The 27,744-nt window shown below is 42.9% G+C and overlaps 1 long non-coding RNA gene across 2 annotated transcripts; it reads left to right on the forward strand.

Annotated features, from left to right (window-relative positions):
• The first annotated feature begins 843 nt into the window (after positions 1 to 843).
• Positions 844 to 26,781, forward strand: LOC122464992. Of its 2 annotated transcripts, XR_006289478.1 has the most exons (4): positions 844 to 3,176; positions 21,584 to 21,655; positions 24,735 to 25,097; positions 26,313 to 26,781. It is a non-coding gene; the product is annotated as an uncharacterized LOC122464992 (long non-coding RNA). The 2 variants fall into 2 exon arrangements; XR_006289477.1 differs by lacking the exon at positions 844 to 3,176 and having other exon boundaries at positions 18,296 to 21,655.
• The last annotated feature ends 963 nt before the right edge of the window (positions 26,782 to 27,744 follow it).

The raw sequence follows: 27,744 nt of genomic DNA on the forward strand, positions 1-27,744 counted from the left end.
TCCAAAGCAGTGAGGACCGATGCATGTTCATTTTCATTATCTGAGCCGGATGCCACCAGCAGAAGGTTGATTTTCTTTTTTGGTGGTTCGGGTTCTGTAGCTTCCGCATCAGAGCATTGCTCTTTTAAGACTTCTGAAAACATGCTCCACACCTCATCCCTCTCAGATTTTGGAAGGCACTTCAGATTCTTAAATCTTAGGTCGAGTGCTGTAGCTGTCTTTAGAAATCTCATTTTGGTACCTTCTTTGTGTTTTGTCAAATCTGCTGTGAAAAAGTGTTCTTAAAATGAACAACATGTGCTGGGTCATCATCTGAGATCACTATAACGTGAAATATATGGCAGAATGCGGGTAAAATAGAACAGGGGACATAAAAGTCTCCCCCAAGGAGTTCAGTCAAATTTAATTAACACTTTTTTAAAAAAATAAAAACAAATATCAGCATGGAAACATGTCCTCTGGAATCGGGGCCAAAGCATGAAGGGGCATACGAATGTTTAGCATATCTGGCACGTAAATACCTTGCAATGCCAGCTACAAAAGTACCATGCTAATGCCTGTTCTCACTTTCTGGTGACATTGTAAATAAGAAGTGAGCAGCATTATCTCCTGTAAATGTAAACAAACTTGTTTCTCTTCGTGATTGGCTGAACAAGAAGTAGGACCAAGTGGACTTGTAGGCTCTGAAGTTTTACATTGTTTTGTTTTTGAGTGCAGTTATGTAACAAAAATAAAAATCTACATTTGTAAGTTGCACTTTCATGACAGACTGCATGCACTACAATATTTGTATGAGGTGAATTGAAAAAAAAAAAATGTTTATCATTTTACAGAGCAAATATTTGTAATATACACTGATTTCAATTACAACACAGTACAATATATACAAAAATGTAGAAAAACATTCAAAATATTGAATACATTTCAGTTGTTATTCTATTGTTTAACAGTGCGATTAAAAGTGCAATTACTTTGAGTTATTCTCATGAGTTAACAGATTAATTGACAGCCATAAAATAAACCGTTAGATTTTAGATAAAGGATTGGCAACAGCGTGATTATTGGGTAAGATCTGAGTTAATGTATTGACCCGGGTATGTGGCTGGTCCTTTGGGATCAGAAGAACCCTTTTATTTGATGAAATTGGTCTTCAGTTGTGACCATAGAAGCACAGTGACAGCACTTAAAGCATTTATTGCAAGCGGGGAGTGGGGAGAAGGAAGAGCTCCCTCAACTTTTAGATCAGTGGTTAAGGTAGGGTGTTTAGCCAGGATGTGGGTGAGCCATGGGTCCCTCCTTTGCCTGATGAGAAGGAATTTGAACAGGATCTGCCACCACTCAGGTGAGTGCCCTAACCACTAGGCTAGGGGTCATAGCTTGAGGTGGGTCTCCCTCAGTTTATCCTGTTGAAGCTGTTCCTCTGGATAAATTAAAAAAAAAAGAAAAAAAAAAGAAAAGCAGTTTAAGTATCCAGTACAGTAATGAAAACCCAGGAATATAAAATGGAATTTTTTGTTTTTAAATGCAAGTCAGACACACAAACAGTAATGCCAATTTGCCATTTTGCAGGGAATACTACCTTTATAAACCTAATATTAGTAACTTTAGAAAAAATGCAAAATACCAATTTAACTTATTTTTTAAGTAAGTTACTTGTAAATCTTTGGCTAGGGTGAAATATGCCCCACTTCCCCCTCAAGGAGAGTAATTGGGTTTTGTTTAGGGATTTACATGGAAGATGTGGAGGTAGCAAATTTTAATGCCAAAACTCTGGGCTGAAATAGTTGTAGCAGCTACTCCACATGCTCACTGCGGGGAATTTTGTGCCATTGCACAGGTGCAGAATTCATGTTTCCTGCAGATTTCTTTGCTTCCCTGCAGAAATAGGACTTTCTGACAGGGAAGCCACAAGAGTGGTCATATGCCCCCCCCCCCCCCCCCCAGCAACGTGGGTATGTCATTTCAGGTGCTTGGAGCAGCTGGTGGAGAGATAAATCACTGTGGCGTAGAGGGGGCTGGAGATCCCCTGACTGGTGGCTCCTATCCTGCACCGGGCTCCCCTGCTAGTCCTAGCTGGGCTAGGGTGGGGGAGGAGTGGAGGGAGAGGGGAAGGACAGGACTTGCTCTTCCCCTGCAAGGAGCAGCTGGGTCAGACCCACCCCCAGAAGCTTCCCCCAGCTGAAGGAAGCTCTGCCCCCTCTTCCCCACCCCACTTTCTGCCACTATCACTCTTCAGCCATGGAAAGAGAAGTTACAGTATGGGGAGCTGCTCCCGCATGCATCCCCCATCCCTCCAAGCCAGAGTCCTCCAGCACCCTGCCTTCCCCCACTCCCTTGTATCCAGATCCCTACCCCCAGATCAAACTGAACCCCAGCACTTGAACCCCCACCTCTATGAGCCCAACCCTCTGCATCCAGACTTCCACCCCCCTGAGCCTCATCCCCTGCATTCAGAGTCCCCCTGCACCTAGACCCCACCACCAAGCCCCAACCAGCTGTACCTGGACCCCCACTTCCCCAGCACCCAGAACCCCCTGCTGAGCTACCCACACCCAGACCCCCCTACTGAGCCCCATCCCCCCACACCCAGACTCAATGAGCTGAGCCCCAACTACTTTCACCTGGACCCTCCTACAGAGTCCCATTGCCCCTCCACCCAGAACCCCCACCCCTTGCAAGGCCCAGTGCATCCAGATCCCCCCTGCCCCTGGACTCCCCACTGAGCTGCCTGCACCCAGATTGCCCCACCCAGAAACCTCACCCCACACCTGGATCCGCCCCCACTAAGCCCCTCCACACTTGGATCCTGCTGGGCCCAATGTGTCTGCCCACACCTGGAACAGAGCGGCAGGTTCCCAGGGTTTTTCTGGGGCAGGTGTGGCCCTTGCATTGTGTCAAGGTCTGTGATAAATAAAGGGCGGGGAAGCTCCCTTTGATGGACACCCACCTAGTCAGTTAGCTGTAAAATCCCTCTTGGTAGCTGTTCTCTACTTGCTTTACCTGTAAAGGGTTAAAAAGTCCCCCATGTAAAGAAAAAAGTGGGCACCTGACCAAAAGAGCCAATGGGAAGGCTAGAAATTTTTAAAATGGGGAAAGAAACTTTCCCTTTGTCTGCTGTTCTTCTATGGGCTGCAGGAACATCTATAAGCAGAAATGCTGTGTAAGGTTTGAACCAGGTATGAAAAAGTATTTTCCATATCCAGAAGGAATAATTTGGATAGGGAATGTTTAGACAGATGCTATCAGGTTTATTTCTTATTTTGGCTTGTGGATCTCCTCTGTGCTAATCCCTGATGCTTTTGTGTGCTTGTAACCTTTAAGCTGAAGCCCCAAGAAAGCTAATTTGGGTGCTTAATTTTTGGAATTGCTCTTTAAAAAAAAAAAAATATCTAGCAAATGCCTAAGTTCTAGATGTATTTTCTCTTTGTTTTAATAAAATTTACTTTTTTAAAAAACAGGATTGGATTTTTGGTGTTCTAAGACATGTTGCTTGGTTAGCTGGTAGAAAACAAAGGAGATTAGCTGTGGCTTTTTCAGCTCTTCCCCGGAGGGGGTGGTTAAAGGGCTTGAGGGTATCCCACAGGGAGGGATCATCAAGTGCTCCTTTCTGGGTTCAAAAGGGGGTTTTTTACATTTGGGTGCTGGCATTTACCAACCAAGGTCAGAGAAAAGCTGTAACCTTGGGAGTGTAATACAAGCCTGGAGTGACCAGTATTAATTTTTAGAATCCTTGTGGGCCCCCAGCTTCTGTACTCAGCATGCCAGAGTGGGGATTCAGCCTTGACAGGGTCGGATACAGCTTTCCCACTGAGTTCATGTCCTGAGGGGTGGCTGCAGGGTGATCTCCTACCTCCATGCAGCCAGTGGCCTGTGCTCCCCACTGTGATGTCAGAGCCTCCACATTTATTTATTGACAGATAAGATTTGCGGTATTTTTTTGGTGCAGAATTCCCTCAGGAGTACTTGATCCACATAATTTCTGGCCAGCGAGAGGCCTCTCTGTGGAGTGCAGAGGTTTCCTGCCACCTGCCCAACAGCTATGCCCAAACAGCCATTCTTACCCTTGCACTGAGAAACAATGCAAGGCTTACAGAAGTGCAGCATGCCTTGCATTGAGCCTCGTGAATACCACTCAAATAAAAAGATATACTCCGATACATGGAGCAGGTATAGTACAGACCAAGCAGGTCAGATTATGGTGGATAATTGTGCCTCTTGATCATTATGTATCTGATCTTCTCTTTCTGAGGCACAGCTCCTACTGGCCAGCAGGAGCCACCTCTCCAGTTGACAGTTATTTTCCTTATCAAAAATGTTAAGGAAAGGAAGGACAGAACATGTTAGTTTCTAGTGCAGAAAATTGCTTGCTAGTACTTTAGAGGACATTTTCAAAATATGAAATATTGTGGGTGTTTCCATGTTGATCATTGAGGCATATGAGTTTATATTGTGGGCTCTTCATCTCCATTTTACTTTTAACAATTAATTTTTTACCGTACCTAGCAGACATCTCTCTTGGGGCCAGTTTAAACCATGGTGGAGGTCCCTGGCAGCAGAGAGTCTTTCAGGAGATCAGGGTGCTGTGGCTCAAAGTTGCTGCCTACTGTCCTATTCAGAAAGTGGCATCACCTCAAACATGGGTGTTGATGGCCAAGAAGGAGATGTGGTCAGAAGAGCCAGGAAATTCACTGATTCAGTATTACTCCCACAGTGCCTCCCACAGGTGAGAGGCAAGCTGCTGCCTCCTCAAGCACCTGTACTACATCAGAGGGAATGTCCTCTGGGGCTTAAAGGTCCTCACTGCTGGACTCTCAATCAGACCTGACTGCTAGAACACATTGGCCCAAATCCACAAATGGACTTAGACATCGTTGTCACAGTGTCAGGGCAATGGCACCTGTATTCCCCTGCTGTGGTCCACCGAAGGCACCCACTTAAAGGTTTCCATCTCCTAGCCATCGCCACTCCTGTGGCACGCTTCTGAACACCCCAAGAATAACTCGCCCTGCTCCCCCTCTGCCTTAGCAAAAGAGGGACTTGTTGGTGCTAAACTGTGTGCCGTCCCAGTCTGTTAGCCAGCCAGATAAACTCCTTAGGACTCTGCCAGCTCTTACTTTGCTGGCAGAGTCCTAAGGGATGGCACACAGCTAGGTGGTAATCCATCTAAGACTGGCATCTCCCATTGGCTATGACAGAAGTATAGCTAGTGCTTAATTTGTAGTGAAAGAGCTCCTGGGGCTCAAGCAATTTTTTTATTTTCATAAATGACATGGCAAGCCCAGAACTGCTGGGGCTATGAACTGCCAAGCCTAGAGATGCCAGGGCTTAGCCTTGGGACAAATTAAGCACGGGGTATAGGTAGGGCCCTACCAAATTCACGGCCATGAAAAACACGTCACAGCTGTGTCTGGTCTCCCCCTGTGAAATCTGGTCTTTTGTGTGCTTTTACCCTCCACTATACAGATTTCACGGGGGAGACCAGCGTTTCTCAAATTGGGGGTTCTGACCCAAAAGGGAGTTGCAGGGCAGTCGCAGGGTTATTTTAGGGTGGGTCACACTATTGCCACCCTTACTTCTGCAGTGCTGCCTTCAGAGCTGGATGGCTGGAGAGTGGCAGCTGCTGACTGAGGCCATGCTCCACAGGCAGCAGCGCAGAAGTAAGGGTGGCAATACCATACCATGCCCTCCTTCCTCCTGGGCTGCTGCTGGCGGCAGCTCTGCCTTCAGAGCTGGGCTCCCGGCCAGCAGTTGCTGCTCTCCAGCTGCCCAGCTCTGAAGGCAGCACCGCCACCAGCAGCAGAAATAAGGGTAGCAGTACCGCAACCCACCCCTTCAATAACCTTGTGACCCATCCCCACCCCCCCTCAACCAAGAATTTGTTTTTGGGTCAGGACCCTTACAATTACCATACCATGAATTTCAGATTTAAATAGCTGAAATCATGAAATTTATTATTTTAAAATTCCTATTACTGTGAAATTGACCCAAGATGGACCATGAATTTTGGTAGGGCCCTAAGCCTAAGCCTAACCCTACCCCAGCCTTAGCGCCCCCCCTCTCCCCCCCCCCCCCCCCGCCCCGAGTTAGTCACCTAAGTCTGGGCTGCAGGGAGGCACCTATCTGTGCTTGAGATCCACCATGGGTAACCCTCTCCTGGAGTCAGGCAGCTTAGGCACTTATGCTGTTTCTTGCGAGAGTGAGTTAGGCAGGTGTCTAACTCCACATGAAACAGCTGACCGGAGAGTGAGGGGAGTTGGGAATCCTTTCTAATATTTAGCCCAGTGATTACAGCACTCATCCAGGGTGGGAGACTCCAGTCCAATTCTCCCCTTCTGCCTGATGAAGAGAAGGGATTTGAACAGAGGCCTCACACCTCTCAGGTGGGTGCCCTATCTGCTGGAGTCAGTCTTTGGCTCAATTAATATTTAACTGAAGTGGAACAACTTCAGCAGGAGAGGTTGACGGAGACCCAGATCAGAATATCCCATAACTCAGTGGTTAGGGCACTCACCTGGGAGATCCCTGTTCAAATTCCTTCTTCTCATCAGGTAGAGGAGCGAATTGAACTGGGGTCTCCCAAGGCAAGCTGAGTACCCTAACCATTGGCGTGTTTTGTGGGGGGGTTAGGTGGCCTCCGAGCACACCTACAGAATCAGGCCCCACAGGTAGGTGGAAGAGTGCTGGGGTTTAGGTATAAATAGGTATCTCAACACCTAGCATGAGGCAACAGTGTGCATGCCTGAAACTTAGCTGCTTAGGGAATATTTTAAGGGCTGTTATAAAGAGGATGGGGTTGAGGAACAACCATTTTTGGAGGTTTTTAAGAGCAGGTTAGACAAACACCTGTCAGGGATGGAGAAGGGATAGTTGGACCTGCCTCAGGGTACTGGACTAGATGACATCTTGAAGACCCTTCCAGCCCTACATTTCTATGATTCTTTGAATGTTCGTGGGTCACTGAGTGCAGAGAAGGAGCTGGAGCAGGGGCTGGTGCCAGCCACCATGGTCTAAGCTGAGGCAGAGCAGGTGCTCGCCACTTCTATGTACAGCCTGTCCTATCTCACCCAAGACTCCCAGGACCTGTTCATGGAGGAGGTGAAGGAACAGACCAGGGGAATAGTCATGGGAGAACACAGCAGAGGAACGAACATAGCCTCAGCTGCACTGTCCTGAGGCAGCTGGACTGCTAGTCTTGTTCACTTTTGCACTGCATTTACTTTGTGGCAGTTGGACTGCCACTGTTGTTCAAAATAGTTTGCTGTTCAATGACTTTTGACAAGACAGATAGAAGAACTTCAAAACATCGATATTTTAATGCAGTCACACTATAACAATACATACACAGGAACACAGTCATCTCATAGGCCCGTTGACACAGTGCATTATAGTAATGCTCAGGTGATCTCATTTTCCCCTTCCTCCGTTTCCCTATCCAAGCTAAGGATGTGGAAACACAAGGCATCCCTTACTTCCTTAGCTGTCCTGCTTCTAGCTCCAGCTGGTTCATTTTCTGGCAGCCTGTTTCTCTAAAGCAGTGGCTCTCCAGACAACTGTACCCCTTTCAGGAGTCTGATTTGCCTTGAGTACTCCAAGTTTCACCTCACTTAAAAACTACTTGCTTACAAAATCAGACATAAAAATATGAAAGTGTCACAGCACTTTATTACTGAAAAATTGCTTATTTTCTCATTTTTACCATATAATTATAAACCAATTGGAATATAAATACTGAACTTATATTTCAGTATATAGTATCTAGAGAAGTATAAACAAGTCACTGTCTGTATGAAATTTTAGTTTGTACTGACTTTGCTAGTGCTTTTTATGTAGCTTGTAAAACTAGGCAAATATCTAGATGAGTTGATGTACTCCCTGGAAAACCTCTGCATACCCCCAGGGGTACACGTACCCCTGGTTGAGACCCACTACCTTTAAATCATGACCAAAGTAATTTCTCCTTATCCTCACATATATTGTTTAGAACACTGCATGCCCTAATGACATGAATGGCATTATAAATGCTGTCAAATGATGGTTCTGTAGACAGCAGCTTCTGGCCTTCAGCCAGCCAAGTGAACACTTCACCACCATCTTGCAACTGATCAGTGTGTAATTAAGCTTTCATCTGCCATAGACAGACAGATGTCTGTCTATGTATAATTATTATCATGCTGTAGTCCTTTTATCTCCCCTAAACAGAATGCTTCCTTTTCCTAGGTGTAATATATGTCCTCAGCTAGAGATATTCAACAAAATTCTTCTCAGCAGTGACACTAGAAAAGAAAAAGATTTTTCAAAGGTTTGCAAAGTAGTGAAATGATTTGCTGCATCAATTTTTCTTCATGAAAGTACAAGGCTGTTTTCACAAATGGAAAACATTTCTCCCCCAAATTCATCTTTTCTTTCCATTATACCAGTTTCTTTTTGATTCAAGTAGACAATAGGATTCTGCAGAACCATAAAGGCCCAAGTGAGGGCTAATTCATTATTTCAAATTAAAATTTTTTAATAAACCTACTTTTAAAAATTGGGACAGAAATGATAAATTCCTGATACAGAAACAAAGAGCTTGTGGTCATTGTTTTCTTGGGGACTACCTTTGTAGTGCCACTGGTACGTTGATAGTAATAAGGAGACATTAAAACTTTAAAAAACTGTTTCAAGGTGAAACTGCTGCATAACTGTAAAAACAATTGATTAAGATCAATACAGGCTCATTTCTAATCAGAGGTACTTGATCTAGATGCCTCTTTAAAGTCAATTATCTCTGTTTTGTGCAGCTGACTGAAGAAAGTACAGATTGAAATAGCTACCTTAGATCAATGTAGATTTGTCTTCTAATCTTGAAAATATGACTGACTGATTTTTATTTTACATTATTTGAATTTAAAGAAGCTATTTTCTTGACATGGAATAAAATGTAGTATTGCTGGACAATTAGATTTCTTTTTCAATTAATAGAAAAAGAAATACAGCTGAATAACTACAGGGCATGATTGCCTATTCATAATAGCTCTTTCATAAATGTGTTGCCTTTATTGATTTCGACATTAAGATCAGTTTTTGTCACCTCTAGGGGGCAGTTTAAGACAAGCTATATAGTTGTTGGATTACGTACAGTTAGAGTAGGCTACAGAGATGGGAAGATATTATTATATAGTGGAAAACTGTCTGTTTTTGTAGCAGATGCTGAAGAATTTATTTCTCCTTAAAGGGTTTGATCAAGCCAAAGTTAGTTTCTGGGGCTGCTGATCCATGAAAGCTCTGCAATGGGTCTCCTAGACTACAAGAGCACAGAAGCTGATCCATATTCTCAGGGAGATGTCAGCCTTTCTCAATGGCCCCAGAAAACCAAATGAGGCTTTCTGAAATTTTCCTTTCTCAACAATAGAGTCCTTCTAGCCTAGTGTGGCAATCAGGCTCTTGGGGATTGTAATGGGGTAACAGCCCTTTAGGGCCAGCGGAGGCAATCTGAGAGGCCAGTTATTTCATCATCTTCGCCAGGTGCCCAAGGAAAGTGAATGAAGTACTGAAAGAATAACTGAAACAGACACTGGGCGAGGGGTAGATGGTCGAGGAAGGAGTAGGAAAACTCAGGCCACTGTTCCTTTAAGGGACAGCCTGGGTCCAGGAGCCTGGTAGAGTGGATGGGACAAGGCTCCCCTCTCTCCCTGAGGCCCCAGATAAGCGTTTGGGGTTATTAGACACCTGGGAAGGATCAAGAGCATGGTCAGATGACTTGGCTCCAACTCCAGTTAAGGAGAGCTGCAGAGACGAAGAACTCGGAGATGTCACAGGTCCCAGAACAACAGCTGTGAAAACCCTGAACATAAAGGGAAGGCTTGGGGTAGGCTAGGGAGCCCAGCACTGGAACCACACAATCCTGAGAAGGATGATGGAGTCTCCAACCTAAATGGGGATGTAGTAGGGACTGTTTTTGGAGCTGGAAACTGTTTAATAGATAGACCCTGGGTGTAGGAATATAGTCCCACAAATTTGGGTGAACTATGGTTTTAAATTGAGTTGGGATATTAGTATGGCCCAAAGGATGTAACCAAAAAGAATGAGATCATAAGAAAGAAGATTTGTGTGAAACTGGCACTGATCCTGTGAAATAGCAGTGTTACCTTATTTAAGTTTTGGACTGAAGTAATAGAAATAAAACATTGTTAACTGGGTACCAGTTGCTGTAAGTTATTGGCTATAAAAGAAACTCCTTCATCTGGCCTTAGCTAAGGTCTGATAATTGGCAGTGACATCCCTTGTTTGTTAAAAGATATAAAACCAGTAAACTCTTAAAGGGTTCATTGCTAATACCTGCCTGACCAAGTTGGAGCTGACCAATATCAATTGAAACACCTCTAGGTTCAGCCTGTTTTGTAAGTATGTTGATCAAATGCTTATAAATGTTTTATTGCTGTTTGGATGTAGTAAATTGCTTATTATTTGGACTTTTTAGGCATGTTTAGAGCAATTGTGTAAATATCTTTTGGCCTTTGGATTTAATAAAATAATTTTTGATTAAACTAGTGATGAGGTAATACCCTGCATAAATAGTAACAATTCCAATACCAGGAGAGGGGAAATACTGTTTAATGACTCTGGGTAGTGGTGTGTAAATTATTCTGACAATTGGAGGGAAACTGAAGCAGGGGACTGCAGTGGCATGCCAGGCTGTCTGGGATTATGCTTGGAGACCATATCCTTCTTTCAGTGATGATGTTGGACTAGGATATCCCCTCAGTTCTTTTCTTTCCCCTCCCCCCAAGAAAGGACAAAAATAAACAAATGCAATGAATAACACATTGAAATTAATACAACAATAATTAATACCAATGTCAGGCTGTCTAGGGCAAAGATGGTTTTATGGTTAAGGCATGGGGTGTAACTCCGGAGATTTAGGTTTGATTCCTAGCTCTGAGACATACTTCATGTGTGACCTTGGAAAAAATACAATTTCTCTGTGTCTCTGTCCCTACCTGTAAAACAGGGATAGTAGTTACAGCTGGTCAAAAAAATTTTTTAAACAAACTTCCCCATGGGCCATTTCACCAGCCAGGGATTGGCTGCATGCAGTAGTGCTCCAACCATGCCTCCTCCAAGGGAGGAGTGTCCTAGGAGCCATTATGCTAGTCCTTATGGCACTTGGGGATTCCAATCCAGTCCAGTTAATGGGTGAAGATCCATTAATCTCACCAAGATAGTTTACCAAGTACCCTTCGCTTATAGCAATAGTAAACTCCTCAGCATCACTGAGTTAAGTAGGTTACATTCCCACCAATTAATGAGACACATTAACACCATTAGTCTTTTTAACCTTCAGTAGTTTGTATTTCTCCAGTTATTTTCCCAAGGTATTGCAGTAAGTAGATGTCTTGTTCATGGCATTAACCTTGCAAAAAACAATGTAAGTAGCTCAAATCCTATCAGAAATCAGATCCAAACTTCCTCTGAGTCTGGCAGTGTTTGGATTTGGGGTTTAGGGTGGGGTCTACATCTCTTAGAAATACATAATATAGGCCATGGGGTATTCTGCAGTCAGATTTTCAAAAATCAAACATACCGTCTAAACCAGGTAGATAGATGAATGCACAGTGCAGTTTTAGTAGGGAATTTTCAGAGCTTGTGTGAATCACTCATATATTTGGAAATTCCAGTCACATAATTATGTATAGTCATGGGCTATGCTTAGCTGGGATATTCAGAAAGGCTGATGAAAGTAATTTGTACCTGATGAGCAGATGGTGAGGTAACGTGGTGGCATGCTGCAGCTGGTCCAGTGTGTGCATTTTGCAGTGAAGTCTCTTGTTTCTTGAAGGAAACTGAAAAAATAACAACAATTTCCTTCGGTTTGCCTCTGGTTTGTTGCAAATATAAGAATGTAACCATAGAAAGCTTTCCTTCAATCTTTATATCTGCCCCAAAGTGATACAGATGCAGCTTTCCCCGAAGCAACAGCCATTTGCCTTCAGGCAGAAACTCCAAAGGTACCCAACACTTAGGGAGCATGACCATAGCAGAGGAAGAGATATAGGGTATGACACTGGTATGAGAGATGGAACATCTGAGCTCTCACCCCACCCCAATAACTCTCTACCACAGCTAAAATCCCCATGCCACTGACTATTGGCAGAGAAATGAGACTAATATCCACCCGCCATCCTTGACACTAACACCTACCTCACAATATTTTCCAGCAAAGGCACCTACATCCAACTGAAGAAGAACAGTGTCTCTCCCTGCAGGACCAATGCCTGAAGCAGATAAGACAACTGACCTTGCGAGAACTGCCAGATGGACCCTTCAATAGCCTTTTTCAAATATGTTAAAATAATATTGGGGTTAAATTTGAAAGATGCATATGGAACCCTCTGAGCCTCACCCACAACCTTCAAAATTTACTAACCTTTTGAGGCAAAGGAAGTATAGAAATAGAGCAAGTTAAAGCTGAAATTTGGAGGATCTGGTATTTTATCTAAGAGATAGTGTTGCTTAGAAGCAACATACTGTACTTAGTAAATCTCAGACACAATAGGATGAGTTAGGGATAGTTAGTAACTTTGAGCTTTTTGACTTCTAATTAGGTCCAGAATATTATTAGGAATAATCAATTGTAAGAGCTACTATAATAGAACCAAACCATTAATCTTTTTAATTTGCCATACTGGATTGGCCCACTGATCTGTTTTCTATAGCACTCGGCCTTTGACCGTGACAAATACTTGATGTTTCAGAAGGAGGCAAACTTCTTCTAATGCATGTGACACACTGAATGGTTATTTGGAGGGGATGATAAATTCTTTCTCAACTATCACAAGTAATTGGTTTGTGCCTTAAAACATGAAGCTAGATTTCCTTTGTATATTTTTGCTCTAGCCAATGATCCAATACTTTTTAAATCAAAGGGAGCCTTTCTGGGGATTTCAGCGGGGGTTGAGTCAGGCCCATAACTAAAATTATTATTTTATTGTTACACATACAGTGCTCAGTCTTGAAAATCCTTGTGCATGTGATTAGCTTTACTCAGATGTGTAATGTTAGTCCTGTGTGGTGGATTAGACCTTAAATTCTGTAATCCCTTGAAAGATCCAACTAAACTATTTAACACTGACTTCCTGTGATAGTGGTCTAAACAATTTACTGTTAAATTGGCAATCTTATCTCAGTGTTTGAAGATTTGTTTTGAAAATATTTAATTATTACAACTCCACACTTCTTTAGATGAACTAATTAAATTCAGCCTATCTTCACTCATAAGGGGGAAAGATTCCTACCAGGTAAACTCAATTTCTGTGACAAAAATAATTGCTCTGATGCATTCAAACTGATTTGAAATCAAGTTTGCTGATAAATGTATAATGTGGTATCTGGGATACTGAGTACACATGTAACAAACAAATGTGGAAAAATGCCTCTTTATTAGCAAAGTCCTGACACAGGGAAGAAAGGAGAGCAGCAGAATACGGACCCTGGATTTCAGAAAAGCAGACTTTGACAACCTCCAGGAACTGATGGGCAGGATCCCCTGGGAGAATAACATGAGGGGGAAAGGAGTCCAGGAAAGCTGGCTCTATTTTAAAGAATCCTTATTGAGGTTACAGGGAAAAAAACATCCCGATGTGTAGAAAGAATAGTAAATATGGCAGGCGACCAGCTTGGCTTAACAGTGAAATCCTTGCTGATCTTAAACACAAAAAAGAAGCTTACAAGAAGTGGAAGATTGGACAAATGACCAGGGAAGAGTATAAAAATATTGCTTGGGCATGCAGGAGTGAAACCAGGAAGGCCAAATCACACCTGGAGTTGCAGCTAGCAAGAGATGTTAAGAGTAACAAGAAGGGTTTCTTCAGGTATGTTAGCAACAAGAAGAAAGTCAAGGAAAGTGTGGGCCCCTTACTGAATGAGGGAGGCAACCTAGTGACAGAGGATGTGGAAAAAGCTAATGTACTCAATGCTTTTTTTGCCTCTGTTTTCACGAACAAGGTCAGCTCCCAGACTGCTGCACTGGGCAGCTCAGCATGGAGAGGAGGTGACCAGCCCTCTGTGAAGAAAGAAGTGGCTCGGGACTATTTAGAAAAGCTGGACGAGCACAAGTCCATGGGGCCGGATGCGCTGCATCCGAGAGTGCTAAAAGAGTTGGCGGATGTGATTGCAGAGCCATTGGCCATTATCTTTGAAAACTCATGGCGATTGGGGGAGGTCCCGGACGACTGGAAAAAGGCTAAGGTAGTGCCCATCTTTTAAAAAGGGAAGGAGGAGGATCCTGGGAACTACAGGCCAGTCAGCCTCACCTCAGTCCCCGGAAAAATCATGGAGCAGGTCCTCAGGGAATCAATCCTGAAGCACTTAGAGGAGAGGAAAGTGATCAAGAACAGTCAGCATGGATTCACCAAGCGCAAGTCATGCCTGACTAATCTAATTGCCTTCTATGACGAGATAACTGGCTCTGTGGATGAGGGGAAAGCAGTGGACATGTTGTTCCTTGACTTTAGCAAAGCTTTTGATACAGTCTCCCACAATATTCTTGCCAGTAAGTTAAAGAAGTATGGGCTGGATGAATGGACTGTAAGGTGGATAGAAAGCTGGCTAGATCGTCGGGCTCAACGGGTAGTGATCAGTGGCTCCATGTCTAGTTGGCAGCCGGTATCAAGTGGAGTGCCCCAAGGGTCGGTCCTCGGGCTGGTTTTGTTCAATATCTTCATTAATGATCTGGAGGATGGTGTGGATTGCACCCTCAGCAAGTTTGCAGATGACACTAAACTGGGAGGAGAGGTAGGTACGCTGGAGGGTAGGGATAGGATACAGAGGGCCCTAGACATATTAGAGGATTGGGCCAAAAGAAATCTGATGAGGTTCAACAAGGACCAGTGCAGAGTCCTGCACTTAGGATGGAAGAATCCCATGCACTGCTACAAACTAGAGACCAAGTGGCTAGGCAGCAGTTCTGCAGAAAAGGACCTAGGTGTTACAGTGGACGAGAAGCTGGATATGAGTCAACAGTGTGCCGTTGTTGCCAAGAAGGCCAATGGCATTTTGGGATGTATAAGTAGGGGCATTGCCAGCAGATCGAGGGACGTGATCGTTCCCCTCTATTCGACATTGGTGAGGCCTCATCTGGAGTACTGTGTCCAGTTTTGGGCCCCACACTACAAGAAGGATTTGGAAAAATTGGAAAACGTCCAGCAGAGGGCAACAAAAATGATTAGGGGACTGGAACACATGACTTATGAGGAGAGGCTGAGGGAACTGGGATTGTTTAGTCTGCGGAAGAGAAGAATGAGGGGGGATTTGATAGCTGCTTTCAACTACCTGAAAGGGGGTTCCAAAGAGGATGGATCTAGACTGTTCTCAGTGGTAGAAGATGACAGAATGAGGAGTAATGGTCTCAAGTTGCAGTGGGGGAGGTTTAGGTTGGATATTAGGAAAAACTTTTTCACTAGGAGGGTGGTGAAACACTGGAATGCGTTACCTAGGGAGGTGGTGGAATCTCCTTCCTTAGAAGTTTTTAAGGTCAGGCTTGACAAAGCCCTGGCTGGGATGATTTGATTGGGGATTGGTCCTGCTTTGAGCAGGGGGTTGGACTAGATGACCTCCTGAGGACCCTTCCAACCCTGATATTCTATGATTCTATGATAAAGTGATGAACAACCTTCGAACATTACATTAAGCTCTCAATAACTGTCATAATGAGAAACAAACTGAGCTAAAAGCTGATCTTTTACACTGGAACAACCATACTACTTCAGTAGTTTCCTCAATGTGGCTGAGCAGAATTAAGTCTATATTTAAATATCAATACACCTCTACCCCGATATAACATGATCCGATATAACATGAATTTGGATATAACGCGGTAAAGCAAAAATGGTTTTTGTCTCATCTACAACATACAATACTTTTATTCTGTTTAATCCCAGTTTATACATTTAATGATTACCGTGTACAAATTCAGTATGTATGTTTTTACAAGCCTGCCTTGGATCGAAAGTCGAAACACAAAGCCGAGCGCATTTTCAGTATTTTTAAACTTTCACACTGATCTTCATTGCATAAAAAACAGTCTTGTCTGCAAGTCTTAATTAAAGTTATAATGTTGACAGTTTAAATCCGTTGATAGTTTAAAAACATTGAAAGTTTAAATTTGTTTTGTGGACAACAAAACCATGTGCGAGGTGGTAGCTAATTTTCAACGGCCGTTATAATAAAAATAGCCTTTGTATTTATAACCATGACTAATTTATCAAAAAGGAGAGTTCAGTCTAACTTCGTCGTTGACTAACCTGCTGCCGCCTTGCCAGTTTAACGTTGTTACAAAACCATCTGTGGTTGGTGCCTCAGCTCTTAAAATGTGGCTTGTGTCAAATTACATACATACAGTACATTGTCTGTACAAATGTGCATGTATCAAAGTGGTGGAATGAATGTGCAACAATGAGAAAGCAGGGGTAAACATATGTTGCCTGCCCGTGGTCCCATTAGGCGTTCTCATCTCTCCCGCCTATTTTAATCTCATTTCTAAATTGTGTGCAGTACAGACTAAGTTTAAATTGTCTCACTAGTTGTATTTTGGAACCATTGTAGCTCTGTGCTCACATTTTCTAAACAATTAAAAAAAATTGTTAGCATTAATATTAAAATACCATTGACATGATGGCAAGTAGTTCACAGCCACGGAAATGAAAGGCATGGACAGTCACAGAAAAATTGGAAGCTTTGGGCAGACTGAAATCAGGAATGAGCCAAGCGAAGGTCTCAAAAGAACTAGGAGTGGGGGAATCAACATTAAGAGGGTGGATCAAAGATGAGGAAAAATTACGATCAATGCTAGTTGAACTGGATGAAAGTGAAGGCCTGGAAAGGAAGTGCCTAAAAACTGCCCAGGATAACCAACTAGGTAGAGCAGTATTTACGTGGTTTACCCAAGAATACACCGACAGCACGCCAATTTCCGGCGACATTATAAGGAAACAAGCGGGGAAATTGAAGAAGGATCTCGATTTTAGACGCTTGGACAAGGACACTTCTGCACATCAAGGTAACAAATTTAAAGCTGGCAGTGGATGGCTTAATCGTTTTAAAAAATGTCATGGCATTCGGCAAGTCACAATTTCAGGAGAGACATGCTCTGCAGATATAAAAGCTTGCGACGAATACTCACTAAAGTTACAAGAGATCATCATCGAGGGTGGCTATGCTCTGGAGCAAATCTATAATGCTGATGAAACCAGCTTATGTTACCGTATGCTGCCGGATAGAACACTTGCTTCTAGGACCGAAGAACAAAAGGCCGAAGGTTTTAAGGTGATAAAAGAGAGAGTGACAATACTTTTCTGTGTGAATAAAACCGGTTCACATAAACTTAAACCTCTGTGCATAGGCAAATCCAGGTCACCTAGGGCTTTCCACCATAAGAACATGGATTCGCTTTCATTCATTTATCACCATTCAAAAAATGCCTGGATGACATTGGATATTTTCGAGGAATGGTTTAATAAATATTTTGTACCAGCTGTCCGGAGCCACCTACTCATACAAAACCTGGAGCCAAAGGCACTGATTCTACTTGACACCTGTCCTGCCCACCCCCAGTTGAGACCTTAACCAGCAAAGATGGGAAGATAAAGGTGAGCTATCTTCCTAAGAACACAACGTCCAAAATACAGCCCCTCGATCAATGCATTATAGCCACATTTAAAATGAACTATCGTAAACCCTTAATAAAGAAAATTGTTGAGGACAACAGTAGCATAATGGATGTAATCAAGAAATTGAATTTGCTGGATGTATTTAACTTAGGCGAGACAGTCTGGCTAGGAATCACTCCATCAACGTTAGAGAAATGTTGGCATTGTGGTCTCAAAAGTGCTTTTGTCACTGAAAGCGACAACAACCAAGATGAGGAAGAAGACGAAGATGAGAACAACTTGGAATTTTACGGAAGAGGAGGCCATGGAGGCAGAACAAGTCTACAGGGAACTTACGGCTCAAAGTGGGATAGCTGATCATAGAATCATAGAATATCAGGGTTGGAAGGGATCTCAGGAGGTCATCTAGTCCAACTCCCTGCTCAAAACAGGACCTATCCCCAACTAAATCATCCATCAAGACTGGATGGAGGTGGATGCTATGTGTCCAACCTATGAACGACTTCCAGATGTAGATATAATTCATAATGTTGCCCCTCAACCACCTGGTGCCTCAGAAAATGTGTCTAACCCTGAGGATAGTGACGAAGAACCCTTGGAGCCATTGCCCAAAGCTGCTGATGCCGTTGAAAGGTTAGAGATTGGTCTTAAGTGGCTAGAAAGCCAGGATGTGGATAGACTGCAAATACTGCAGTTAAAATCCATAATTGGCCTGGTGAAGAAGAAGGCTCGCAGTAGCATGAAGCAACAAAGTATAACAAGTTTTTTAAAAATGAAAAAAATGTTAAGGGGTGCATCTTAAATAAGAAAGCATCTTGTACACCAAAAAAAGGTATTTACTATTTTATCAATGTCTCTAAACTTGATTACTTTACCTTTTTTTAGCTTCATTTTAACCTTTTCTATAAGTAAAAACTCCCATCTCCAAAATGTTTTCAAACGATTTAATAGTTAACAGTTCATATTACTTAACAACCTACGTATAACATAGTTGGCTAAGTGACAAAGGGGCCCATGCTCCTATTTGCTAAGAACTGATCCCTGTGGGACCCCACTGGAGACAGACCCACTCAGTGAGAATTCCCTGTTTACGGTTATATTTTGAGACCTATCAGTTAACAGTTTTTAATCTATTTAATGAGTGCCATGTTAATTTTATTCTAGTTTTTTAATCAATATTTGCAGCACCAAGTCCAATACCTTACAGAAGTCAGTTATATCAACACCATTACTTTTATGAACCAAATGTATAATGTCATAAAAAAAATCAGTTAGTTTTACAGGTTCTATTTTCCATAAACCCATGTTGATTTGTCTTAATTACATTCTCCTCCTTTAGTTCATTATTAATTTAGCACTTATCAGTAGCTCTTCTATCTTGCCTGGGATTGAAGTCATGCTGACAGGCCTATAATTACCCAGGTCATCCCATTTACCCTTGGCTTTCTTTCAGTCTTCCCCAGTGTTCCAGAACATGGAGTCCACTCACATTATTATACGAGAAACACAGCTCAGGGGAACATGGTAGCAGCGGTCAGTCGTGTGACTTACAGCAAGAAAGTGTGTTTAACCAGAAAACAAAGCAGCAGCTGAAACAGAGTAAACACACAGCATGGAGGGACTTGGACAACTGGAAAAGCCTAATTTCCAGACAAACCTTTCACAAGCACAGAAGCAAGAACTGACTCTGTATACAGAGCTGACTGTAAAAAGGCTGATGATATCCTGAACAAACCTGAAGGAATGAAGATAAACTTTATTGAATTAGGGATAATACCTTTGGGGTACACTGTATTAAAAATGCAGTTGGATATTGTATATACCTTCCCTACTAGGGAAGGGGGATGCTAATGTATTTTCTCTATATCCGCTTCTGAAGCCACCCCCTGGAGATATGTATATACTAATTCAAACTGGATTTTCCAGAGACCAACAGACAAAGAAAAGACTCTTGGATAAAAGCCTGGGTTCTAAGCTGACTTAGGGTCTTCTTCCTGATCTAGCAAACTGACTGGACCCCTGGTCCATGGAGACCGCCACTCCTTAGGGGAGGGTTGAAAGGACGTCACCTAGGGAGGCCTCAGAAGACTGCTTGTTCTGAGCCGAAGCTCTGATGAACTCGTAACCTCAAGTGGGGTGATTCCTGGTGAGCTTATTAGCATAGGTGCAGGTTCTTTTATTATTTTAATGTTTCTCTGTAATACCTTTTACCTGAAGAAGAAAGCAGGCTTGCTTAGAAAGAACTGTGAGGTACATATCTGTAGAAACTACTCTTACCAGGCTCTGAGGAGAAAGCAAGCAGGTTTGTTTCGACAGACTCTTTGCTGGGAAATACACAGCCAAGGCAGGGACCTGTGCAGGCTGGGAATACCTTGGTCAGAAGAGAGAGAGGTGCGTGTCTCCACCTAGAAAGGCAACAGCTGGGGACCTGAGCGTGGGTAGCCTTGCTGAACCACTGAGGGGAAATACAGGAGCAGTTGCCCTGAACTTTGACACTGACCATGGGGCATAAAGATGAGAAAATGAAGGTAAAACTTTTTTTTACTGTCACTGGGAAAACACTGCCATGCAGTGTGGCCAACTCTTGTGATTCCTTTTATCATGTGTCTTGTGGTACTCAGTGTGTTTTCTTGAAGTCCCAGCTCTTGGAGTCATATGAATACAACAATTTCAGCTTTCATTTTTTTTTTTAAATGGAATCTAAGTTTCTAGCCCTCCTGGTTGCAAATATGCTTGAAAACTTGAACACTAAAACTTCAAAAGCCAGAAGGCAAATAAAGATTTTCAAATACATTTTTAATATCACATTTTTCTGCCTGTGATGGGGGTGTATAAACCCCATACTGGGACAGGTGTGATTAAGGGCACAGGTGACTCTGCTCTACCAAACTTGCAGAGCCCGCTCCACCTGGCGGAGGAGCTTATAAAAGGGAGCCAGACTGCTCAGGTATGGGAGTGGAGAAGACAGAACTGTGTTGGACTATATAGCTCTCCAACACTTTGATGAGATGTTGCCACCCTTAAAATGGCACGGAAGGCTACGAAGGACAAAAGCAGCTGTACAGAAGGTTGACGTTGGTTCCAACAGCTGCAAATAAGCAACACCCTTTCCATAAAAAGGATGTGCCTGCCTCTGGAAGAACAAAGAACAAAGAACAAAGAACAAATTCCTGCTCATTTGCCACAATTGTCTTCATGACATCCTTCTTGTAGCAGTGTTCATGTACTCATGTCCAGCACTGGGTGGCAGTACTAACTCAGATATACAGCATGTCAGGGCCATCATCTATGTCTTTGCCATTTTTCGTAACGTTTCAGGATTGCCAGAGCACACAGTGTCCCATTGTAGATGCCCTACTTTCCCTTACAGTTTTTGTATCTGAACTTTTTCCTTGTTTTACACTGAAAAGCAATTTGTAGTAATATCCATCCATCTCATTTTCCAGTGGAAGCTTCATAGTTCGGAAAGGGAGAATGACATGGGGTCCTATAAACTACAGGCTTCTATCTCTTTCACTACAGTCTGGGGTTGGAGTTTATAGTTTAGCTGAAGTTATCACAGATACACCTAGATACACCATTTTCTAGTGGTCTGTATAGTTCATCTAGGGTTTTTTTCCCCTCTGACATGATTTTTCCTGTTCTTAACCTTGTTTGTTTACATTTTTACCAATCACATAAAGGGGAAGAAATATAAATATCACCAGTAATCTGCTAAAGTTGAAATCTTTTCTCCACACTCTCATTTGCCCTGGTATTGATAGGTTGGTGTGTAGCAGAGTTTTATGAAGAGCGGTTTGTTTGCAAGAGTTCAGTTGACCTCTTTCATGGGCTTCCATTTGTGGCTTTGTATCTCTGAAGTTTCAGGTTTGAATGAACACAGCAAGTTTCACCTGGTTCCACTGCAAACAATCAGTGTCTCATTCCCTCTAGTGCAGGTCCACAAGGAGGATGACCTACTATTGCTGGCAGAGGCTTGTGGATATAAAGGTTCCAACCCTGCTGTTGAGGTACGTAAGTCACAATATGATGTCACATGATGGAATTTCTGTGGTTTTTTTGTTTTTTTTCTTAAAAACCTTAGCAAATAACACACAACTCTTAAAAGACCAGTAAGGTTGCAAAGTCAAGCACTCAAAAGTTAGGAAGTGCCAGAATTAAGGTTGCCATTGCCATCTTTAATTATGATGATAGTTTCTAATTACATGATCATACTGTTTTCCTCCACAGAAGCTGCTTCATTCAGTGCACAGGATGGACCTGCTTTGAAGATGAATCAAGTTGTGTCATGAAGGAAGCTGTCTGTAGGACCCCTTCTTCATTTGTTGTAGAACTTAGGTGTGTTAAGACAGTTGAATGCTTCCTTGGAGAACTGCATGCTATTCTACCTGTGCCACAGATATTCTCTGTGCTAGTTAAGTTACTTAAACCAAACTTTTCGTAGGTGTTCACTAGTTGAAGGTGCCTTATTTTCTGGATGTCCTGAGATTCTCGTCTCTGACTTGCAGAAGTGTTGCACACTCTCCACTGCAACTGAGGTTTGTGGGAGCTTTGAACATAGAAAGTGTTATATAATTCTAAGTACTCTGAAAAGTCAGGTTTTAGGCATCTCAAATTGTCCACTCACAATTAGTGGACTCTTTTGACCTTAATCTGTTTGTGCCTTATTTCCCCATCTGTAAAATGGGGATAATACTAGCCCATCGTTTCACAGGGGTTTTGTGAAGATGCTTAATATTTGTAAAGCACTCAGATAATATGGTGATGAACACCAGAGAAAAGCTCACAAGGAAATCAATAATACTGTTTTCAGGGCAGGGCGTGCTTAGTGTTCAGTAAATAAGGCGTGATGCCATTTATTGAACAATATATTGAACAAAATACTAAATAGCTCCTCACTAGGTGAGAATTGTCCATCCTGTGTACTGAATGTCAGGGGTCCTGTGAAAAACTCTGTGATCATTTAATTAAAGACCACATCATAATATATATGCACAAAGGGGCCAAATCAAGGTTGTGCAGGAAGCTTTAATTCTGCATTTCTTAACTTTGAGTACTTGTCTCTGCAGTGGGGGAGGTTTAAGTTGGATATTAGGAAAAACTTTTTCACTAGGAGGGTGGTGAAACACTGAAATGCGTTACCTAGGGAGATGGTAGAATCTCCTTCCTTGGAAGTTTTTAAGGTCAGGCTTGACAAAGCCCTGGCTGGGATGATTTGATTGGGGATTGGTCCTGCTTTGAGCAGGGGGTTGGACTAGATGACCTCCTGAGGTCCCTTCCAACCCTGATATTCTATGATTCTATGAATATTAGACACACACGAATTGAGAAAGGTAATTACTATTAGACTTGTTCTAATTCTTTCAGTTTGGTCTGTCATGAAGTATATATTTCACCAGCTGATTCCAACTTAAAATGAAAGGCAGGCATTTCAGGAGATATGGCTTGCTCAGCTGCACATTGCTCTAAAATGGTTGGGGAAAGGCTTTCTTCCCAATTGTCTCTTCAAATGGGGTTCTTAGTATCAGGGAAATCATTAGTTCTCAACCTCTCAAGTCTTTCATCCTGTAACCATTTGCCTGCTGTGCCTACCATTTTCATTAGTCTTTCCTCATGATTGCTGCTTGTATCTTGGCAGCACTATTCACAGCCATCCTTCTGCCCAAAGCTTGTGACCTACTCTCCAGGTCAAGTGCCTTTTTTCTTACACCTCATTCCAGTGGCTAGAACTTTGTTTCCCTTGCTGTCAGAATAGCTTGCAGGAATTAGTTCAGTGAGGCCCTCTGTGCATTAGAAACATTAGAAATGTGTACCTATATTACAGCAACTGGCATTAGCAATGGTGCCCCATATAGTATCCTACTGACAAGCACAGCGGTGCCATGATAAACCCTTTATTGTAAGCCAAGGTCTGAAAGCTCTTGCCTGCCATCTATTGATGAACTGGGGGAAGAAATTTCAGGAGCCGACTGTATTCACTTAGGTGAAGTAGGTTGCTGTGTCTAGGTCAGCATTTCTCAAATGTGGCCACCAGAGGCTTTTTTTTTTTTTTTTTTACTACCACAGCAGCCTCCAAAGCATGGGCAGAGACTGGGGTGGGGTGGGGGGGTATAGAGGGCCTTGCTTCCCCAAACTGTATATGTTGATAGCGGAGGGGCACAAGTTAAAGTTTCAGCTGCCCCCGGAATGGCTCGACTCACAGCCCCACTCTACCCTCCCCGAAACCAGCACTCCTTCCCAGCAGCGCCCAGCTGTTGCTCCTGAATAGCTGTTGCCAAGGGCAGTGAGATGCACCATCTTGGTGTTTGCACTGGTGCTGCCAGCAGGGATTGGTGCCTTGCACTGCACAGACGCTTTGGGGGCTCTGGGTAGTGCCTCTGGAAACCTGTGGGGCCGGTGTGCCTGGCACCCGAGGCGGCTCTTGTCTGTGGAGGCAGCTGCGGTGTTCAGTCACCAGGGCTCTCCCCTGGGCAGTTCCCTTGCTTCTGCCCAGCCAGGGCGTGAGATGCCTGGGGCTCTGCAGCCAGCTGGTGAGTTCTGACCCAGCTTCCCTGGGGCAGACTCTTGCTGAAGGGCCGTCGGAGGCAGGGACAGAGATGGGTCAGCACTTGGATGTGTCTTGGAAAAAAACAAAAATAAAATGCACATAAAGTAAATTATGTATTTTAGGAAAAATTATCAGAGTGGCCACCAGCAAAAGTCAGAGTGCAGCCACCAAAAATGTGTTGTGAGAACCCCTGGTCTAGGTGATCATCTGACAAACCTGCTTTGCTAAAGTTATCAATTTTGGCTGTTTTGGGTTAAACTTCACTTTTCGTTTTGGCTGCAAGGGTAATAAATTGTTTTTATCTTTATGTATGACTAAAGGGCAGCAAAACTGTACTTAACATGTCTTAATTGAAGAGGGGTCACTCTAACTTGAACCTCATTTGCTAAGCAGGGGATAGTGATGCCAAGTGAAAGTCCGAGGTGGTGGGAATAGCTGTTCCTATCTAGTTGTGCCACAGACTCTGTTAGATATCCCTTGGCTCTCCCTTCCAATATTTAAAGAGAGGTGATCAGACTCAAGTTAGAGCCCTTTTCTTCTAGGGGGCTGAATCCTAAACCTGGTATGGAGACAGTAGTGTGGCGAGAGACAGAATGCAGCAGCAGCGAGGTTTCCTACTACACACAAGAATCACTAAAAGCTGGGGCACAGACCCCTCAGAACACATCACATCAACAGGCAGAGGTGATCAGTGGTGATCAGCAGCAAGCGGCAGCAGTGGCATTGCTCGACACATATCCACTCCAGAAGTGGGAAGTGAACTCACACGAATGCACCCCCAAATTCTGGCTTTGTTGACCTAACAACAAACCGAGGGCAATCCAGTGGAGGGAAAGGGGAGGGGCACGTCTGAACTTTCATACCAAGAGCTGGGAAACTGAGGACACCGCTCAAGATATTGTGGGGTGAGTGTTTACTTTGTGTCTCCATGCTTTTGAAATCATTGTTGTGATGTTTTTCTGAATTAATGCTGAATTCCTTCTACTCTTAAGTTTTCTCTTGTTATGCAGACTCCGCACTTGCGAGCGGGGAAGTATTGCCTCAGAGGTGCCCCAGGGAGGGAATACAACAAAATCCAAGTGAAAGGAAATACACTTTATCTATACAATAGGCTTTATGCAGAGCTGTATTCATAAAAGCATAACATTTTTCACCTAGATTCTGAATGGACAGACAAATAGTTGCTAGAAATGAACCAACTTAAACTGGCAGTGGATGAGTTTCATTGCAATGACAGTATCTCTGTTCTGCCATATAATTTCCTGCTTTATCCAAAATGTTAAATTATTCCCTTCTGTACAGAAGATGGTCCTAATTAACTTTACTAAAATTAGTTTTGAAGAAATATGTTTGGCATCCATTTTGATCAGTGTCTTTATCTGGCTCCCACAGTTGCAATACTAATGGTGCAGATAAATAGGATAAATATTTTGTTGACTCTGACTTTATATCCTAGAACTGGAAGGGGCCTTGCGAGGTCATCTATTCCAGTCCCCTGCACTAATGATCTAGACCATCCCTGACATGTGCTTGTCTAACCTGCTTTTAAAAATCTCCAGTGCTGGAGATTCCACAAACTCCCTAGGCAATTTATTCCAGTGCTTAACCACCCTGACAGTTAAGAAGTTTTTCCTAATTGAAGGGCTAAAATCCATATGCTGTTTATGTTACAACCTGATATATAGACTGTGTCAGCTCTTTTTACAGACCCAAAATCCAGAGTTTGGTCAAGAAGACAGAGGCCTAGCAAAAAGAGTGAACAATATTAGCTAAGAAGCGGAACAAACAAAGGACAACCTTGCTTTTTGCTAAGATAAGCTTGGTCAGCAAGAAGCCAGGTGGAAATTATAATTGGGGGTTTATCTCAAAGTTGCAAACAGACCAAAGAAATGAAAGGGGCCCTGTTTCTTCTGTAGAAGAGGTGCCTTCCCACACACCAGCCTTGAGTTTATGGAAGAGGTTCAAACATATCAGTATGAGATATGATATCCTTCCTTTCACAGATGTGCACCTCTCCTCCAAGCCATTGCCAGTGCCTGCCTTAGAAACACAAATGAATAATTAAAAGACAATCTTTATTGCTATATACTTTTCATTTGTCCTTTTGCTTTAACTCCTAGGGGTGTACCTGTTGGACAATCAGGGGAGCTACTTCATTCATGTGGATCCCAAAACAGAATTCAACATATATATTTTATACTAACACACTCTATATATTGTTTAATGGAAAACACCTGTGTACTAATTACCATGGGCGGAAACATTATGTAACCTTTTGACCATTGGCTACTGTGCTTATCTTGTCTTGCTGCTAGATCTATCAAGGGGTTTAGGACTGCCTACCCTGTCATTTCTCTCCGCCCATGGAAAAGCCATATAATCCATTGTAATCAATTGTTTGGCAGTGTCTCTGAGCCTAATAAGCGAGGTGACGCTCCGTCAGCGCTGTGCATAATAAACCCACGTGCTTGATTCTACATGGTGTCCATATTTGTTCCTTCACTAATGTCCAACCTAAACCTCCCTTGCTGCAATTTAAGCCCATTGCTTCTTGTCCTATCCTCAAAGGTTAAGAAAAACAATTTTTCTTCCTCCTCATTGTAACAACCTTTTACAAACTTGAAAACTATTATGTCCCCACTCAATCTTCTTTTCCAAACTAAACAAACCCAATTTTTTCAATTTTCCCTCATAGTCATGTTTTCTAGACCTTTAATAATTTTTGTTGCTCTTCTCTGGACTCTCTCCAATTTGTCCACATCTTTCCTGAAATGTGGTGCCCAAAACTGGACACAATAGTCCAGTTGAGGCCTAATCAGAGTAGAGCAGAAGAATTACTTCTCGTGTCTTGCTTACAACACTCCTGTTAATACATCCCAGAATGTTTGCTTTTTTTGCAACAATATTACACTGTTGACTCATATTTAGCTTGTGGTCCACTATGACCCCCAGATCGCTTTCCGCAGTACTCCTTCCCAGGCAGTCATTTCCCATTTTGTATGTGTGCAACTGATTGTTCTTTCCTAAATGGAGTATTTTGCATTTGTCCTTATTGAATTTCATCCTGTTTACTTCAGACCATTTCTCCAGTTTGTCCAGATCATTTTGAATTTTAATCCTATCCTCCAAAGCACTTGCAACCTCTCCCATCTTGGTATCGTCAGCAAACTTTATAAGTGTACTCTGTATGCCATTATCTAAATCGTTGATAAAGATATTGAACAGAACCAGACCCAGAACTGATCCCTGTGGGACCCCACTTGTTATGCCCTTCCAGCATGACTGTGAACCACTGATAACTACTCTCTGGGAACGGTTTTTCAACCAGTTTTGCACCAACCTTATAGTAGTTCCAGCCAGGTTGCATTTCCGTAGTTTGTTTGAGAAGGTCATGTGAGACAGTGTCTAAAGCTTTACTAAAGTCAAGATATACCACAGCTACCACTTCCCTACCCCATCCACAAGGCTTGTTACCCTGTCAAAGAAAGCTATCTGGTTGGTTTGACATTTGTTTTTGACAAATCCATGCTGACTGTTACTTATCATCTTATT

The sequence above is a fragment of the Chelonia mydas genome, chromosome 3 (genome assembly GCF_015237465.2).
Source record: "Chelonia mydas isolate rCheMyd1 chromosome 3, rCheMyd1.pri.v2, whole genome shotgun sequence".
Classification (NCBI taxonomy): domain Eukaryota; kingdom Metazoa; phylum Chordata; order Testudines; family Cheloniidae; genus Chelonia; species Chelonia mydas.